Consider the following 20459-nt stretch of genomic DNA (forward strand, 5'->3'; position numbering starts at 1 on the left):
ACTACTCGAAAAGGAAGGTCAAGGGCAACTCCAACGCACCTTTGAGACAAGGATAAATCAACGTTCAAGAGGATTGACAACCCTCTTACAGCTAAACGAATGAAACTTATACAAATTAAGCTTAATTAAATTTGAACTAATCCTAACTAACAGGATGGTGACCTCATAGCGATGGCCTCGGGCCTCCGAGGCCATTGGCATCTCCATCGCAGTCAGCGCCGTCCTCCGAGCCTCGTTGTCAGATCTGGAGGTTGTGATGGCTTATATGAGTTGCGTCGGCAAGGTTTCTCGTCCTCATACGGGATCTGAACTTAACCGTGTTGGATATCCCACACAGTGCAGTGTGTATTGGATTTCTAATATGAAAACTCATCGAGCGAAAGCGAGGAACTTATCGAGGGAAAGTGTTCAGATCATTTGGTTTAGACATTTACGATCGATTTGCGATCCACGTTGAAGTTCACCTAATAAGGGTAGAGTCGTTTTAAGTGGAGCCGCTAAGCCATATAAAAAAAGGCCATCCTGCTGCGGACTGAGTGCTCTGGAGAGCACATGCCTAGACTTTCTTTGAAAGGCACCGTAGTATATATACAAATTAAAATGTTCAGTTCCAGCCATCCTGCTGCCCACGATGTGCTCCTTGGTTGCTGCAATGTTAACAAAACCAACTTGGCAGAGTTACTACCATGATCACAGAATATGGCCACTACAGTATCCACAAAAAATGAGCATTGCAAGAAAGTAATGAGTTTGAACTTTCAAAGTAAGCTAGAAGGTACTAAAGTGGAAAGCGTGTCAATTAAAATGAACTACTTAGAGTTAGTGAAGTGCTTTGCTTTTCATTTATCTAGTCTATCCATGCGGCAAAAACCCAACAAGAATTGGATCTCCCTCTGACGATTCCCAACATCAGAATCGCACAGAAACATTAAAGGGCAAAGCAATCTTCCTGAGAAGGCATCACAGTTGCCCTATACAGATTACTCAAAGCAAAGATTGGTTTTAACAATTTCTAAGTACAAAACGAAACGAAATCGCACTAGGTACTTGTTCCATGCAGAAGCAGCGACTGCATGGCCGATGACGAATCCTTCAGAGCTCATCGGCTCATATAAAACCAGTGAAATTGGTAACACAATAGAAAAATAATTAATGCTTAGTTTTGCTTAAAAATATTTACATATCTAAGACATCGGTGCCTAACATTATCAAACTACAATAATTATGTCACCCTACACATCTATTATCGCTATCTCTATTAATTAAAAATATAAGTAGGCTTCCTTTTCATGTCAGGAAGATCTCTTCGTCAATTGGTTCCCCCTCTTCCACCATGTCCCTCCACCAATTCTTTTTCATCCAGCCGGTTTTATTCCCACAGTACACCACTCAATCACATTAACTTATTTACCTTTTGCAGTACTACATCAACTTCATCTTAATTAATCTAATTTTTGCAATGACATGGAATTTTTTTTTTTGAAACGTCACCAGGGGGCAGAGAAAGACTGCCCACCTGAATTTTCCATATCATCAGTTCCAACCGGACTTACAGGGAGAGGGAGACACAGGAGAGTGGGGGAGAGGTCTGTACAAACTGCAACAAAAGGCAGTGGGAAGATCTACAGCAAGGCATCAAAACGCTGCACCCAGGATTCAAGGATCATCTTGCAGATGGTGCGGGAGCATCTCCATCTCCAAAGGGAGACATCAGCAGCGATGCAGCGAACAACCTCAAGCGGAGGGAGGTCTTGGCCACGAAAGACCCTGGCATTCCTGCTCTTCCAAATGTTCCAGAGAATCACAATACTCAGGGGGGGGGGGGGGGGGGGGGGGCAGGGCCGCACCCCGAGCTGTGCATAGACCTTCAACAGAGGAAGCTGGCGTGGCACCCGGGGTGATCACGGCTCAAGATGGCAATGGGGTCCCGAAACCCGCGTCCCCGCGGGTTTTTACCCTATTAGGGGACGGGGATGGGCGTATTTTCATCCCCGTGGGGCTGTTATTAGGCACATTATACAACCCGACATGTTTCGTGGGTTTGCACCCGTTTTGGCAGTCCCCGAACCCGAAACCCGGCAAACCCGGCAAAATACATTTTTTTACCAAGCACTGATCCGGTGCGGCCCAAACCAAAGCTATCGAGCCTGAGCGACCGAGCCCCCACCCCCCAACGTCGAAGGCCAAACCAAGAATTCTATTTTAAAACTTATGTAATTGCATATCTTGTTGAACCATGTATGGCTTATCATCTTTCTTGCTGAAATTTGATCATTTTTGTTGCTGAAATGTGGTATCATGCTGCTGAAATACACTCTATATAGCTATTGAACCATCTACTATTGTTTTTTGTTGAAATTTGGTCAGGTTATGCTTCTGAAATGTACTTGTTTTGCTGCTGAAATGTTATTCTTTGTCGCCACTATGTTTGTTTATATATTTTGATTTTCTTGTGGGTTCCCCGTGGGTTCCCCGAGACCCGATGGGTTTAGAGGACGGGCGGAAAACTAGCCCCGCGCATGGTGATGGGGATGGGGACGGGTTTACGATTTTCTCGTGGGGATGGGTTTGGGAAGGCAAAACCCATTGGGTTTCGTCCCCGTTGCCATCTTGAATCACGGCCCAAACGGCGCAAGCATGCCTACACCCGAACAGCAAATGTACCAGGGTCTCCTCCTGACCGCAAAACGCGCAGGCAGCGCTGTCAATGATATGTCTTCGATGGAGCAGGGCGGCGCACGGGAGGCGCCAACGGTGGCACAACCATAAGAAGAACTTGCAGTTCCCCGGGGCAAAGCTGCGCCAGATGGTGGGTGAAAACGCATCTAGCTCGTGGATTGCCACAGCAGCCTGGTACGCCGCCCTCGCCGAGAAAGCCACCCTAGAGGAGCGCATGCAGCGCGCGTCATGCTCACCAGGCCGCAGTTCCACACAGCTCCTCCCTGAGATCAGCAGGTTCAGAGCGGGCTACTGCAGAGAGGCGAGGTTGGAGGTGGCCATCCAGCCCCTGGAAAGCATCAGCAACGCAGGCATTAGGGCGTTTCTGCTCAATTACACGTCATATTTGACCACACACACCTCACCCACTGCCCCTTAAAAAAATATTTGACCACACCTCCCCGTACGTTGCTCGATCATATTAATTTACTTACCATGTATGACCCGGACTACTAAATTATAATGACATCAAAATCATCACAACCCATGTGCAGTACGCAATTAAGAGACGGGCTTCCTTTTCTTTGGAGGACAGTTAAGACTAAATGCAGTACGCAATTCTATAGGGCGAACGTTTCCTGGGTTTTCTTCCAGCACGACACCATATGCATCGTCAAATTTGGCTGTAGTGGATGCATACTTCTTTTTATTTCCTACTAATAAGCTTGCACGTGCAAATGCACGTCTCTAACTAATATTACAAATATATGTGAGAATTAGGACATCTCCAACACGGACCCTCAAACCGCTCGCAACCGTCTTGACTGTGCGATCCGGACGTGCTTTGCCAACCAAAACGGTCTTATATCTGTCCGCTTGGCGGTCCTAACGCACTTTTTTCTGCAAACTGGACACAAAGTGGGGGACTTTGCGGGCATCCGGACCGCTACCACGCCTGCGTCTGGCAACTGTGGCCAACCCAAAACCATCTCTCTTGCCCACATGCTTTCCCACCCGACTCTAAAGAATGTTAGCGCCATATTCATGCCAACACGTGTGCCGCTAAAAGCATAATAACCAAACAAGTTCCTCTAGATAAATTCATTGTCATTATCTTAACCGTTGCAAAAACTAAATAAGATACATTAGTGGGTTTCAGAGTCACTCATCTATCTGTGTTTTTTGGAACACAAGCTGGTAATCGACCATGCTAGAAAGAAGTATCATCGTCAGGATGAGGTACTTTCAATGCTTGGTTTAGGTAAAATGCGATCCTCTGAAGTTTCAATGCATATCTAAGGTCCTGAATCATCTTAAGCTTGACCAATGCAACAGATATGCCAAGGGTCAAGATAAAGTGGTCAGGGGAAGCATATGGAAATGCAATATGGAAAAAATATGTATTAGAAAAACAAAACAAAAAAAATCATGACAATACATATAATAGATAGAAACCAATATTACCAACCTGCATGATGAAATGCTATGGTCCATCCAGGGCCAACTGTGAAGAAGTTTTGCTAGGGACTGAATATCCGGCGTTGTGCGTAGTTTTGGATCCCTTGCATATTACGACATCGTCGATTGGGTGAACATAAAACATAGAAAAAAGGTAAAAGAATGATGTGTGACCGTAATAGTAACTTACACAAAACTTTAGGTCCACGCCAACCTTGCTGTAGATATCACCTTCCTTCATGCAAAGCATGCTGCATATATAAACAGATCTCACCCAGAAGATGCCAGTAGTCTCCCATGACCACTGAGTCTCATCCACCACGGCAATAGATAGTTGAAACTCAGCCAAGCTTTCCCATAAGCTGAAATACACCTAGATCCCTCCTAGCCGGATTTCAATAGCCCATAGCCCCAAATCCACAGCCTGAACCACTGATTTGGAGGCTCTTGCACGAGAGGAGAGAGGAGAGAAGAGTGATGTATCGTATTTCCACCTCTAGATTCCATGTTTGTATTAGGATGTAGAATTGCAACAGCTCAACGGTGTGATGAGCTCGCCTGTTTCCTATGAATGTAAAATCAACCAAGTTTGCTATTTTGCTAAGCTAACTTAGATGAACTTAGACGTACACCATTTCCCTTTTTCTAATAAAGACAAATCAATAGAACTCATGTGAATGATAAAAACTCTTGAAGGCTGTTGACGCAGACCTCTAGGAGAACGTTGGAGCATCACCGGAGTAGGACATGGAGGATAGTCAGAGTCAGCAAACTCAACGGATCGCTCAGAATATAATGGAGATGGTCTGATGTATATCATTCGCACGCCTACTTGGTCCGCTCGGAATCTGGACTGGCTGGATCAGTCTGGATGGTTTTGGCTCCACACTAACCATGTATAAATGATGTGTATATGCTTCCTTGTCTAATACAGGATGGGTGGTCAATACACTGTTCAGTTTTGACCCGCTTAATGATCACGCAATTGACTCCAGTAAGGAACATACTTGAGTTCTTATTTTAACTTCTAATAGAAATGAATACCGAAAATAGAATCGTAAAGCTAACTGAATTTTTCATGGCACAAATTAAATTTTCATGTAGGATTGAGGTTCAAGTTGTAGCCTTGAGCAAAACCTTTGTTGGGCTCGCATCTCCTGACCATCCACATCTTGGTAAACTGATTCATAAGGTGGAAGTCCGAAAATGAGCACTGAAAAGCGGACAGTTTGTGAATTTGAGTTTAGTGTTTTCTTGCTTTGCTAGTATACAACTTGTGGAATTACCAAGCTGAACGGCTGACAACATACCTGAACTTTCATTTTGAAATTCTTGTGATCTTCTGGATCCTCAAAAGGGTAGGTACCATCCAACATCACGTAAAGGAAGACCCCACATCCATACATCATCTATCTCCACCCAATGAAAAATTAGTAGTTCTTCAGCAAATAATAAAACATAAAATATTTATATGGTTGCATCGGCTGAAGACTATGCACTACTCATGCCAAGAAAAAGTGGATGCAAAATTCATAAAGCAAGTAAAGCTTTTACGGTCGAGCAAAATGAATCAAGTTCGGAGGCAGATGGCAGAGTATGCGCGACTGTTTAAAGCACAAAAAGATGGATTATGAGTTGCGACCATATTAGTTATTAAGCAGAACTTAAGGAGCAATATATGCCAGAGTTCCAACAGTTGATGTTGGTTCAAATGATGAACCGATGTGGAAGCCCATTGACCTACATTTGCAACATATACACTTTTCATTTAACCTTAAGTGTTAATTTTGTTGGGTTCATTCTTTCTGACTTGATCATTATTCTTCAAAAGAAGTGTCTGCATCCATATGAGAGGTATACACTACAACCCTGTGTACACAAATATTTATTTTCTTCTCACGTTTCACCAAGCTAACCATGTCATAATAATGCATACCCATGGTGGCAAGAAGAAAGGACATTCATATATGAAGGTCAGAAATAGACATGTGTGCCATTTTCCCACCATAACATGGAATACAATCATCACCTATGACAGAAACGAGATAGTCTAGGGCTGCCATTTGGGTTGGGTGTTTTTGGAAGAGGTGTAGTTCATCATCAAATAAAAGTAAAATCTTCAGTCCCATCATGGGTCCAGAAAATATTACTGCATGAACCCAAGTTCTTGTGGGGATTATGCTAGGTGCTAGCCTTGGTTTCCTCTGATTCGAAGAGTCAAACTCTTCAGTCCCACCATGCACTTTGGATTCAGAACCAATAAGTCTACCCGAGGAATTGCCAACAAGATTAAAACTGAAAGCTTCCCGGCATACCACTGACCACCGCCAAAATTTACCTAAAATCTTATAAAGTGGAGAGCACAAGTACTCAGTGGAGTGGATTTGGATACAACACTGATAAGTGCGCCGCACAGTAAAAGTTACCACTGCGATTCTATAGGAAACAAGCAGAGGAACAATCATGTGAACAAGCAGGGGAGCAATCTGGTAAGTTACGAGCCTATAATAGATACTTACGCTTGATGCCATCAGCTTGCCCCGTCATGGTGGCCATCGATGCAGCGCCGTGCATCCTCTTCGACACGCATGGGCATTCCAGAAATTCAAGGCCCCGGTGCGAAATGCAAAATGGGGCCCTACAATTAATAAATGCCATGCACAACCCTATGAGTTGAATCAGTTTTTTTCTATATAACAATGGGCTTTTGGATCTTTTTCTGTACATTGAAAAATTATGTGTTGTTCAGAATGAACTTGAATTAAGGCAGTTGGACAATTCCTCTCTGCATTGCAGCAAACAACAAATTAGCTACATGCCACATGATCAAATTAAACCGGCATCATCAGTAGCTGAAATCATTGGAACAGTAAACATAATTATATATTCTGACAAGCATAATATGAATAATGTATATATCTAAAACTAAAAGTTGTGACATTGGCAAAAGTGTGCATATGGTGGCTTTGGGCAAGTTGCACGAAAACCTAAAACAATGGATATTCTTTTATATGCACTGGAACTGAGAGGTTCAGTTTAGAAATTGACAGGGTTATCTATCTAAATATGCATGCTAGTTCTTTTCCTTCTTCTCAGCCAACATGTTAGTGCCTCCTAATTACTAATTCAAAGCCGGGCCTGTAATTAGGACCAAACTCCAGCCATGAGATGGGGAGTAAATGGACATGACAGAAGGAATTCCATCACCAATCACGTGAAAGGGGCCCATGGAAATTAGCAATAGCCATGTGGTGATGTCAGTATAAAACTAAACAAAATACTCTACGGTGTATGTGAGATCATCAGGAAGGGAGACGCACCGCCTTGCTCCTGCTTCTTGGCGATGAACAAAAGGAGTGGCGCAACAACAATACTCCAGTGCTCCATGGACGAGATCATTAGGGAGGCTTCAGATGCAGCATGCGCCCTGAGGATCAGCGGTGACGGGGCCCCTCGTCCTCGCCGGATGGGGCGGCTCCCGCATCGTCAGAAGCAGCGACCGGCGCGGTACCCGCGGCGACTCACGCATTGCCGGTACACGCGGCGTACCCTGGCGGCGCGGTGGTTGCACTCCCCCGGCGTCCCTGATGGCGCGGTGGCGGCGGCGGCCCAATCGAGGACGGGAATGAAGGAGGGACGCGGGGAGGCGTGTGGCGGGCGGCGATTGAGAAAGCAAAGGAGAGGAGTTGTTGATCCCCGTCGCCATAGCCAAGTTGAGGCCGGTGGGGAGATGGGATCGGGAGCGAGAAGGGTGGGGTGAGGAACGTGTGCGCGTGGGTGACGGCGTGCGTCGCGTGGCAGCGAGGGTAATTAATTAAGCGTGGCTAAAACATGGTTTGCTGCTAAACATTGGAGCAATCTGGAGCCTAGGATTCGATGCTCTGAACCGTGTAGATGTTTTGGTTCTCCGCCCTCTCGTGTTTTTATAGGGGTAGTACATTAATCCGTGATGAATGGATTCTGATCAGTCCCAAAAAAAAATGAATGGATTCTGACGAAGAGCGCAAATAGCCGCGCAAAACTTGCAGATAACACCAGCCGCACACAAAATCTGCCGAGTCACTCAACACTGGCTCACGGCATCGCGCGACCGACGTCCTTTTTCCCCTCGTACCGATCGTGCGTGTCATCAACCGGAACTAACCGCCTTCTCCAAGTTGGAACCGTCCTTGCATGTGTTTTTAAATCACGCAGGACAAGGCAAAAAATACGAGCGTTTTGCCCCAGTTGGTTATCCCCGCTCACACAGTACGTGGAGTTTTGATAAGACTAATATGTAGGAATAGGGTTTTTTGTTGTTGAGGAAATGTAAGAATAGGGTTTAGTGGTGCTACTTCATGTAGTAGCCTCTCTCTAGTATGTATAACACACAAGAACTACACTCCAGGTTGCACGCTGAGAGAATGTGAACTTCATTGTTTTATGATTCTTTTTCTTGACCGGCTGCAGATGAGCATGGACTCAAAAGTGGATATTCGAACCTCATGTCTCTTCTTCTTTTTTCTCTATTTTTCACCAATAGTTGTATAATGTATTAGAGAGGTTACCACACGAAGTAGCACAAGTTTGCATGTGTTGAAAAATTGGAGTTAAGAAGGTGCATGCGTGAGCTAAAGAAGCGTATATACTAGATTCATAGCGATCTCGATGCACACCCATCAGATGCGGCGACGACCACCTCGCTACCATTGGTGCCTCCCTCTCTTGCCCAATGGCGGAATTTCCTATCAAATACCACGGGCTACCGCTCTCAACTCGCAAAGTGCCGGCCTCCGCCCCCCTTCCTCTCGTTGACAAGTTCTCCATGAAGCTCGCCACATGGAAAGCCTCTCTGCTGTCCGTGGCCAGCGGCTTGCTCTAGTCTAGCACGTCCTCACTGTTATGCCTGTGCATATCCTGCTAGCGCTAGTGCTACACCCAGCAATCCTCAAGAAGGTGAACAGGCTCATTCGAGACTTCCTATGGCACGGCAACAAGGACGCCCATGCTGGCTGCTGCATCGTCTCGTGGCAAAAGGTGTGTCGCCCCCTTGCGCTTGGTGGGTTGGGGATCCGCGAATTGCACCGTACTGGCATCGCCCTTCACAGCCGGTGGCTGTGGCTGCAGCGCACCGGCCCTGACCGCTCCTGGAAGCATCTCCACCTCCCGTCCGACCACAAGGCTTTCGTGCTCTTCCGTGCTTCCACGACCTGGACCATCGGCAACGGCAACACCTGCAAATTCTGGCAAGATCACTGGCTCAATGGGCGATCCATCCCCAAGATTGCTCCTACCCTATCTGCCCACATCCCGAGGCGCCACCGGAGCCAGTGCCTTGTCAGCGACGCTCTCAGCAACAGAAGCTGGATCGCTGACATCCACGACGTTCTGCACCATCGCGCGATCATTGAATACGATGAGCTTTGGAGGCTGCTCCAACCTGTTCAGCTCTCCAGCGAACCCGACAAGCTCTCCTGGAGGTGGGCGGCCGATGGGAACTACTCCGCGCGATCAGCCTACCCGGCGCTATTCATTGGTGCCACCACCGCGCCGTTCTGGTGCCCCATCTGGAAGACTTGGGCTCCTTCCAATGCGATGATATTCCTTTGGCTTGCCTCCTTTGGCTTGCCTCCCTTAACAGATGTTGGACCGCCGACCGGCGAGCGCGCCACAATCTACCTCACGACCCCCTTTGCAAGTTGTGCATCAGGACAACGAGACACTGCACCACCTTCTCGTAGGTTGCGTCTTCTCATGCATCATATGGCACGACATCATGGCACGGTGCCGCATACCTGCCCTTCCTCCTGATGGCACTACCGGTTTCTTCGACTGGTGGATGGCGACGCCAGCCAGCGTGCCAGTCTGTCTCCGCAAAGGGACGAACTCCATCATCATCCTCACCTCTTGGGCGCTTTGGAAGCATCGCGACGCAGCTCTCTTCGACAATGCTGCACCCTCCTATAACAAGCTAATCGAGGACATACAACAGGAGGTGAAACTCTAAGCAAGAGCCGCGCCAAATGGCTCAATAGGATCATTCATGTAACATAAACTATAACTTTTGAGGCCGAGCATCCTCCCTCCCCCGCTGCTCAACTAGCGCTTAGGCCCGCCATTCCATGTGTACGACGTCTAAGACGCTCACCCTTATACTTTCTCCCAACCTATCAATGGAATGAAACGCAACTTGCGTATTCGGAAAAAAAAGGCACACTTCCTTTTCCTCGTTGTGCACCAATGCCATTTGGGATCCGACTACAATAATCCTTGTGCATTAGTCAAATGGATACTTATTTTGAGACGGAGCGAGTAGTTCAGTAGAAAAAGTAGAACCCTGATAAGGACCGACCGCTGTCTGGGGCGGAACTACGCAAAGTTATTTTTACCGGAGCCGGGAGCTATGGGTGGCCTTGCCACCATTGAGCAACTGACACCATATCTAGTACCTTTATACTGTTGTTGTATTTGATTCCTTTTAGCCATTTGCATATTTAGTATTTCCCTTCTCCTGGACCCACCATGTGGGATGGCATCTTTCTCTCATCCACTTAGGTACAAATTTTTTTACGGCGAAACTTTCAATTTATTCATCTTCAATCATGACAGTACAACGAACACCAGAAATAAAAATTACATCCAGATCCGTAGACCACCTAGCGACGACTACAAGCACTGAAGCGAGCTGAAGGCACGCCGCCGTCATCGCCCCTCCATCGCGGGAGTCGGGACAACTTGTTGTAGTAGACAGTCGGGAAGTCATCGTGCTAAGGCCCCATAGGACCAGCACCCCAGAACAGCAACCGCCGCCGATGAAAAATAATGTAGATAGGAAGGATCCAAACCGAAGACACACGAACATAGACAAACAACGACGAGATCTGAGCAAATCCACCAAAATAGATCTACCGGAGACATGCCTCCACACGCCCGCCAACGATGCTAGACACACCGCTGGAATGGGGGCTAGGCGGGGAGAAGTTTATTCCATCTTCAGGGACCCGCCGCTGTCTCACCTTCCTGAGCAGGACACAAACCCTAGCAAGATTGAAAAATGACTAAAAATGGAGCCCTCCCGCCGGCCCTTGCCAGGATCCACCGCGCCTCCATAGCCCTAGGGCCATCGGAGACAAGGCGGACCTGCGCGGGCGCTGGCGAGAGGTACGAACCCCAACTTTCTTTCTTGGAGGAGGAGGAGGCGGCAGTGGTGGAGACTAATTATTGTTCACATGCATGGCTTTACTCTCTCTCCTCTCTCCATCAAAACCCATTTCTTTTTATGTTCTTTTAAACCAGAACTCTATTTTTGTAATTTTTATATATTTGAACTCCTGGCGTGAAGACCATGAGAAGAAGACCAATCTTGGATACATTTTCAACACATTTAAATTTTACCATTTCAATCAACTTATTTTACTCAATCTATTTCACTGTGTTTTTTAAATGAGTTTCTTTTGTGAAGTCTTTGTTTACTCATTTCAGTTCCAGTTACATTTCACATATATCAGCTTCTTGAAACATGAAATTTTTCTAAATGAGTGAAATCAGCTCCTGGAAAAAATTGAAGCATGTCTTTTCAAATGAAACGAGTGAAATTAGTCTTTTGAAATGAGTGAAATTAATCTTATGAAATGAGTGAAATTAGCTCCTAAAATAATTGAAACATGTCTTCCAAATGAAACAAGTGAAATTAGCCATTTTAAAATGAGGGAAATAAGTTTTATTTGAATTATTTTTTTACTAAGTGAAATTAGTTTTTAAATTGAAACATAATTTTTGTGAAACATATTTTTCAGTGTGTTTTTTGTGAAGGTGCCTCGTTCACTCATTTCAGTTTCAGTTATATTTGACATATACCACTACTTGAAACCAATGTTTTTTTTTTCAGAACTGAGTACAATTAGAATTTCAACTGTGTGAAATCTCTTTTTATATAAAGAGTGAAATGTATTTTTGAGTGAAATATGTTAATTGAAACTAAAGAAATATATTTGGGAAGATGAGTGAAATATTTTAAATGCATATTTCAGAAATCAGTTATGTCAACATTTCAAGTGCATGTGAAATCAGTTTTTTTTAAATGAGTGAAATATATTATTTCAATTGAGTGAGTGTAATGTGTTTTGAAAAATGTGTGAAATTGGCTTGCTTATACGTGAACAGTAGCCATGAATCTCAAAGCAATAGTATGTGATGGATTCTTCGCCGCTAGCTCCCGGCTCCGGTAAAAAAACTTATTCAGGTGGAACTAGACTGAACGATATTTTTTTAGCAGTACATTTCTCGTTCAATGGGAAACGACCGCCAGCCCCAACGTCCCCCTTCAGCCCTTCTCGTCAATATGGGCCAGAAAACAGGCACAAGTTCTAGCGCAAACAAAATATCAGCCTTTCAGAAGAAAAAAGCGAAAAAGAAGTAATAACCGGTCACAAATTGCCATAATGTATAACAGTAATAGTATCCGAAAAACACATTATGAGATAGAAAATAGCACATAAGATTCCCATTATGTATAACATGAATTTGCCATCAGATTGTGAAAAAACAAAAATAATTTTGAAAACTTTGCCATATGAGAGTGGTATTTTTACTATAATACATGAAGAGTGTGGATGAAAATTAGCCATCATGTGCAACACAAAACAAAAAAGTGTACCATCTATTGTTAGTAGTAAATGCCATGTTTTGTAAACCAAATGTTCCATAGTCTACAGAAGCAAATATTTGCATGAATGGTCAAAAAAAGTCAAAATTTGCCATGGATGTAAACTAATCTGGCCGAGATAGAACAAAAGTAAACTTGCCATCCTCCATAAATGTAAATTTGTGATGAGCGATAAAAGGTAAGAATTGCCATGGCGATAAAGGTAAATTTGCCATGGCAATAAAAAGCAAAAGTTTGCCATGCCCAAAATAAAAAAGTTGAGAATTGACATTGCAAAAATAAAGTAATAATGCAATGACAATAAAAGTAAATTTACCATGCTACAAAAGTAAAGTTGCCATGTTCTTAAAAAGGTAACATGTTTTGAAGATAAAAAAATTCAAGGACGTCGATAACGGCCGGAGAGGCCTGGTGGCTCCCCAGATCGAACGATTCGTTCGGTGCCGGGGTGGGGCGAACAAGTTCGTTCAGGATGAGAGTAACCCCAGTTCGAACACCCTTTCCCCAACCAACGTGAACAACCCAACATAGCTGTCGACCTTGTGAATAAAAAAAATAAGAAGAAAGCACAATATGGCCCAGTTTGTACTGCGAATAAAAACATTTTTTGATCTGTGAAAAAGAAAGGCCATATTTTGCAATGTTATGAAAAAATTACCATTAAAAGAAGAAAATTGAGAACTAAAAAATGCCAGTGATAAACCAGAAATTGCCATTTGTCTTGAACAAAGCAAAATTTGCCATGGACAAAAAATTGAAAAAAACAGGAAAATGCCTAAAACCTACTCCATGTAGTGTACACAAATAATTGCCCACCTAATATAATACCAAAAAAATCATACATGAATAAGAATGCAACAATGAGATGCCTTAGTTAAAAATGTATTCTTTTTGGTATTGCCTTGAAGAAAGAATCTTGACATGGGCATCAAACTGAATTTGCCGTGGAACATCCAGTGAATTTGCCATGGTAAAAAAAAAGTTGACACCGTCTAGAAAAAAGAAACTTGCCATGGGCATTAAACTGAATTTGTCATGGGACATCTAGTGAATTTGCCATGGCAAAATCACTTTAAAATTTACCATGGCAAAAAAAAGTTGACATCGTGTTAAAAAAAGAAACTTGCGTGGGCATTAAACTAAATTTTCCGTGGGACATCTAGTGAATTTTCCATGGCAAAATCACTTTCAAAATTGACATGGTAAAATAAATGTTGACATCGTCTTGAAAAAAGAAACTTGCCGTGGTCATTAAACTAAATTTTCCATGGGACATCTAGTGATTTTGCCATGGAAAAATCACTTTAAAAATTGCCATGCTCAAAAAATTGACATCGTCTTGAAAACAGAAACTTGCCGTGGGCATTAAACTGAATTTTCCATGGGACATCTAGTGAATTTGCCATGGTAAAAAAAGTTGGCATTGTCTTAAAAAAAGAAACTTGCCATGTGCATTAAACTGAATTTATCGTGGCACATCTAGCAGATTTAATAAACATAATTTTTCCTTCACAAATCAGGACTATGTAACATGGCAATAAAAAATATATAAGGTGACACTCACAACTCCTCCCCCAATGGCGCTCTCTCGTCGGTGGATGGGGGGAGTTATTGATATCGAAAAATTACCCCTCAAAGAAAAAGAAAGAACGATAATTCAAGAATGTACGTGGTGGGGCGCATGTCAGCACGTGGGGACAGGAGTCTCACGTCGCCCCCATGCATGCATGCATCGGTGGCCGACGGAGAGAAGGACGTGGAAGCGTTCGAGCCCAAGAGTGCAACGCCGACGTCAACGCACGCTACTCTATAGGCCCGTTGATACGTCTCTGTCGTATCTACTTTTCCAAACACTTTTGCCCTTGTTTTGGACTCTAACTTGCATGATTTGAATGGAACTAACCTGCACCGACGCTGTTTTCAGCAGAATTGCCATGGTGTTATTTTTGTGCAGAAATAAAAGTTCTCGGTTTGATCTGAAAATCAACGGAGAATTATTTTGGAATATATAAAAAATACTGGAAGGAAGATCCACGTCAGGGGGGCCTCCACCTATCCACGAGGGTGGGGGGCGCGCCCCCTGCCTCATGGGCCCCCTGACGCTCCACCGACCTCAACCATGACTCAATATATTCACTTTCGGGAAGGAAAAAATGCGGGAGAATGATTCATCGTGTTTTACGATACGGAGCCGCTGCCAAGCCCCAAACTCTCTCGAGAGGGCTGATCTGGAGTCCGTTTGGGGCTCCAGAGAGGGAAATCCATCGCCATCGTCATTATCAACCTTCCTCCATCACCAATTTCATGATGCTCACCGCCGTATGTGAGTAATTCCATCGTAGGCTTGCTGGACGGTGATGGGTTGGATGAGACTTATCATGTAATCGAGTTAGTTTTGTTAGGGTTTGATCCCTAGTATCCACTGTGTTCTGAGATCGATGTTGCTATGACTTTGCTATGCTTAATGCTTGTCACTAGGGCCCGAGTGCCATGATTTTAGATCTGAACCTATTATGTTTTCATCAATATGTGAGAGTTCTTGATCCTATCTTGCAAGTCTATAGTCACCTACTATGTGTTATGATCCGGCAACCCCGAAGTGACAATAATCGGGACCATTCCAAGTGATGACCGTAGTTTGAGGAGTTCATGTATTCACAATGTGTTAATGCTTTGGTCCGGTACTCTATTAAAAGGAGGCCTTAATATCCCTTAGTTTCCAATAGAACCCCTCTGCCACGGGAGGTTAGGACAAAAGATGTCATGCAAGTTCTTTTCCATAAGCACGTATGATTATATTCGGAATATATGCCTACATTATATTGATGAACTGGAGCTAGTTCTGTTTCTCCCTAGGTTATGATTGTTACATGATCGATCACATCCAGCATAATTCTCTATCACCGATCCATGCCTACGAGCTTTCCATATATTGTTCTTCGCTTATTTACTTTTTTGCTGCTACTATTACAATCACTATAAAACACCAAAAATATTACTTTTGCTACCGTTACCTTTTACCACCGTCACAACTACTATCATATTACTTTGCTACTAAATACCTTGCTGCAGATACTAAGTATCCAGGTGTGGTTGAATTGACAACTCAACTGCTAATACTTGAGAATATTCTTTGGCTCCCCTTGTGTCGAATCAATAAATTTGGGTTGAATACTCTACCCTCGAAAACTGTTGTGATCCCCTATACTTGTGGGTTATCACCTGTTCGGAGGCCCTCTGCTCCTCGACTCCGCTCGCGTAGCTGCCGGAACTGCAGTTGAAAATTATGGAACGGACAAATCGGTACTCCGCAGATCTTTCTATTTTGCGGAGCTGGTCGAGTGTCGAACGGGCTCTATATCTCTTTCCATGATCACTTGAAATGACAAGATCTATGGATTACTCACGGACACAGACGTACGTCGTGACTAGGGCTGCATCGGACATACTAGCGAACATTGGCGAACGGGCTTGGTCGCGGAAGACATGGGGAATTGTCACTGGACAACGGTTAAAATCATCCTTAGAGGACTAAGTAAATGTTCGGTTATGGAGGTGATAAAAGAGTTCGTCATAAAGAGTTACATCGATGCAAGCTTTTGACACCGATCTAGATGACTCTAAGTCTCGATCTAGATACATATTGAAAGTGGGAGCAATTAGCTAGAGTAGCTCCGTGCAGAGTATTGTAGACATAGAAATTTGCAAAATACATACGGCTCTGAATATGTCAGACCCATTGACTAAACTTCTCTCACAAGCAAACCATGATCACTCTTGGGGTGTTAATCATATAGAGATGTGAACTAGATTATTGACTCTAGTAAACCCTTTGGGTATTAGTCACATGGAGATGTGAACTAATCACATAAAGATGTGAACTATTGGTGTTAAATCACATGGCGATGTGAACTAGATTATTGACTCTAGTGCAAGTGGGAGACTGAAGGAAATATGCCCTAGAGGCAATAATAAAGTTGTTATTTATATTTCCTTATATCATGATAAATGTTTATTATTCATGATAAATGATCTTCGTAGAATATGTAGGAGCCAATATGAGCATCCAGGTTTCGCTATTGGTTATTGACCAGAGATGTGTCTCGGTCATGTCTACATAGTTCTCGAACCCGTAGGGTCCGCACGCTTAACGTTCGATGACAATTTGTATTATGAGTTATGTGATTTGATGTATCGAAGCTTGTTCGGAGCCCCGTATGAGATCGCGGACATGATGAGAGTCTCGAAATGGTCGAGACGTAAAGATCGATATATTGGAAGGCTATATTCGGACATCGGAAAGGTTCCGAGTGATTCGGGTATTTTTCGGAGTACCAGAGAGTTACAAGAATTCACCGAGGGAAGTAGTGGGCCTTAATGGGCCATACGGGAAAGGAGAGAAGGGCCTCAAGGGTTGGCCACCCCCATGGCAAGTCCGAATTGGACTAGGGAGGGGGCGCCCCCCTCTCTTTCCTTCTCCCTCTCCTACTCCTTCCCTCTCTCCCCTCTTGGAAAAAGGAGGAGACTCCAACTAGGATTGGGAATCCTAGTTGGACTCCCCCTATAGGCGCGCCCCTCCTAGGCCGGCCTCTTCCTCCCTCCTTTATATACGTGGGCAGGGGGCACCCCAAAGGCACTCCAAGATTTGTCTTAGCCATGTGCGGTGCCCCCCTTCACAGTTACACACCTCAGTTATATCGTCGTAGTGCTTAGGCAAAGCCCTGCGCCGGTAACTTCATCATCACCATCACCACAACGTCATGGTGACGGAACTCTCCTTCGGCCTCAACTGGATCAAGAGCCCGAGGGACATCATCGAGCTGAACGTGTTCTGAACGCGGAGGTGCCGTACGTTCGGTACTTGGATCGGTTGGATCGCGAAGACGTTCGACTACATCAACCGCGTTACTAAACGCTTCCTCTTTCGGTTTACGAGGGTACATAGACACACTCTCCCCTCTCGTTGGTATGCATCTCCTAGATAGATCTTGCGTGATCGTAGGTAAATTTTTTGAAATACTGCGTTCCCCAACAGTGGCATCAGAGCCAGGTCTATGCGTAGATGTTATATGCACGAGTAGAACACAAAAGAGTTGTGGGCGTGGGTATATACTATTGCTTGCCATCACTAGTTGTTTCTTGATTCGGCGGTATTGTTGGATGAAGCGGCCCGGACCGACATTACATGACCGCGTTCTTGAGACTAGCTCTACCAACGTGCTTTGCACACAGGTGGCTGGCGGGTGTCAGTTTCTCCAACTTTAGTTGAATCGGATTCAATGAACAGGGTTCTTTCTGAAGATCAAAAAGCAATCACTATACCATGTTGTGGATTTTGATGCGTAGGTAAAAACGGTTCTTGCTAAGCCCATAGCAGCCACACAAAACTTGCAACAACAAAGTAGAGGACGTCTAACTTGTTTTTGCAGGGCATGTTGTGATGTGATATGGTCAAGACGTGATTATATAAATTGCTGTATGAGATGATCATGTTTTGTTAAAGTTATCGGCAACTGGCAGGAGCCTTATGGTTGTCTCTTTATTGCATAAGATGCAAGCGCCATACAATGGCTTTACTTTATCGCTATGCGATAGAAATAGTTGCAAAAGCAATAGTTGGCGAGACGACCATGTGATGACATGTTGATAGAGATCAAGATGATGGAGATCATGGTGTCATGCCGGTGACGATGGAGATCATGACGGTACTTTGGAGATGGAGATCAAAGGCACAAGATGATAATGGCCATATCATGTCACATATTTTTATTGCATATGATGTTTATATTTTATGCATCTTATTTTGCTTAGTACGGTGGTAGCATTATAAGATGATCACTAACTAAATTTCAAGGTACAATTGTTCTCTCTGATTATGCACCATTGCTACAGTTTGTCGTGCTGAGACACCACGTGATGATCGGGTGTGATAAGCTCTACGCTCACATACAACGGGTGCAAGCCAGTTTTGCACAAGCAGAATACTCGGGTCAAACTTGACGAGCGTAGCATATGCAGATATGGCCTCAGAACACTGAGACCGAAAGGTCGAGCGTGAATCATATAGTAGATATGATCAACATAGTGGCGTTCACCATTGAAAACTTCTCCATATCACGTGATGATCGGACATGGTTTAGTTGATATGGATCACGTGATCATTTAGATGACTAGAGAGATGTCTATCTAAGTGGGAGTTCTTAAGTAATATGATTAATTGAACTTAAATTTATCATGAACTTAGTCCTGATAGTATTTGCATATCTATGTTGTAGATCAATTGCTCATGTATAGCTTCCCTGTTTTATTTATGATATGTTCCTAAAGAAAACTATGTTTAAATATGTTAGTAGAAATGATGCGGACTAGCTCCTTTATCTAAGGATTATCCTCATTGCTGCACAGAAGAATTATGTCCTTGATTCACCGCTAGGAGACGGACTATTGCAGGAGAAGATGCAGACATTATGAATGTTTGGCAAGCTCGGTATGATGACTACTTGATAGTTTAGTGCGCCATGATTTATGGCTTAGAACCGAGACTTCAAAAACATTTTGAACGCAACAAAGCATATAAGATGTTCCAAGAGCTGAAATTGGTATTTCAGACTCATGTCCGAGTCGAGAGGTATGAGACCTCTGACAAGTACTTTTGCCTACAAGATGGAGGAGAATAGCTCAACCAGTGAGCGTGTGCTTAGAATGTCTGAGTACTTCAATCACTTGAATCAAGTGGGAGTTAATCTTCCAGATAAGATAAGTGATTGACAGAGTTCTCAAGTCACTATCGCCAAGTTACTGGAACTTCATGATGAACTATAATATGCAAGGGATGACGAAAACGATTCCCGAGCTCTTCGTGATGCTGAAATTGATGAAGGTAGAAATCAAGAAAAGTATCAAATGTTGATGGTTGACAAGACCACTAGTTTCAAGTAAAAGGGCAAGGGAAAGAAAGGGAACTTCAAGAAGAATGGCAAGAAAGTTGCCACTTCCATGAAGAAGCCCAAACCTAGACCGAAGCCTAAAACTGAGTGCTTCTACTGCAAAGGAAATGGTCACTGGAAGTGGAACTGCCCTAGATACTTGGTGGATAAGAAGGATGGCAAAGTGAACAAAGGTATATTTGATATACATGTTATTGATGTGTGCTTTACTAGTGTTTATAGCAACCCCTCAGTATTTGATACTGGTTCAGTTGCTAAGAGTAGTAACTCGAAACGGGAGTTGCAAAATAAACAAAGACTAGTTAAGGGCGAGGTGATGATGTGAGTTGGAAGTGATTCCAAGGTTGATAAGATCACCATCGCACACTCCCTTTACCTTCCGGGTTAGTCTTGAACCTAAAATAAATGTTATTTGGTGTTTGCGTTGAGCATAAATATGATTGGATCATGTTTATTGCAATATGGTTATTCATTTAAGTCAAAGAATAATTGTTGTTCTATTTACATGAATAAAACCTTCTATGGTCATACACTCAATATAAATGGTTTATTGAATCTCGATCGTAGTGATACACATATTCATAATATTGAAGCCAAAAGATGCAAAGTTAATAATGATAGTGCAACTTATATGTGGCACTGCTGTTTAGGTCATATTGGTGTAAAGCACATGATGAAGAAACTCCATGCTAATGGACTTTTGGAACCACTTGATGCTTGCGAACCATGCCTCATGGGCAAGATGACTAAGA

General features: G+C 43.7%; 1 long non-coding RNA gene across 4 annotated transcripts; it reads right to left on the minus strand.

Annotated features, from left to right (window-relative positions):
* Nucleotides 1–229: 229 nt before the first annotated feature.
* LOC123131954 (uncharacterized) lies at nt 230–7879 on the minus strand. Of its 4 annotated transcripts, none has more exons than XR_006464426.1 (6): nt 7437–7879; nt 6636–6754; nt 5427–5525; nt 4307–5329; nt 4127–4219; nt 1866–3007 (listed from the first exon to the last, which is right to left on the minus strand). It is a non-coding gene; the product is annotated as an uncharacterized lncRNA (long non-coding RNA). The 4 variants fall into 4 exon arrangements; XR_006464428.1 differs by having other exon boundaries at nt 6636–6901; XR_006464427.1 differs by lacking the exons at nt 1866–3007; nt 7437–7879 and adding an exon at nt 230–647 and having other exon boundaries at nt 6636–7371.
* Nucleotides 7880–20459: the final 12580 nt, after the last annotated feature.

Source organism: Triticum aestivum, chromosome 6A (assembly GCF_018294505.1).
Source record: "Triticum aestivum cultivar Chinese Spring chromosome 6A, IWGSC CS RefSeq v2.1, whole genome shotgun sequence".
NCBI lineage: Eukaryota > Viridiplantae > Streptophyta > Magnoliopsida > Poales > Poaceae > Triticum > Triticum aestivum.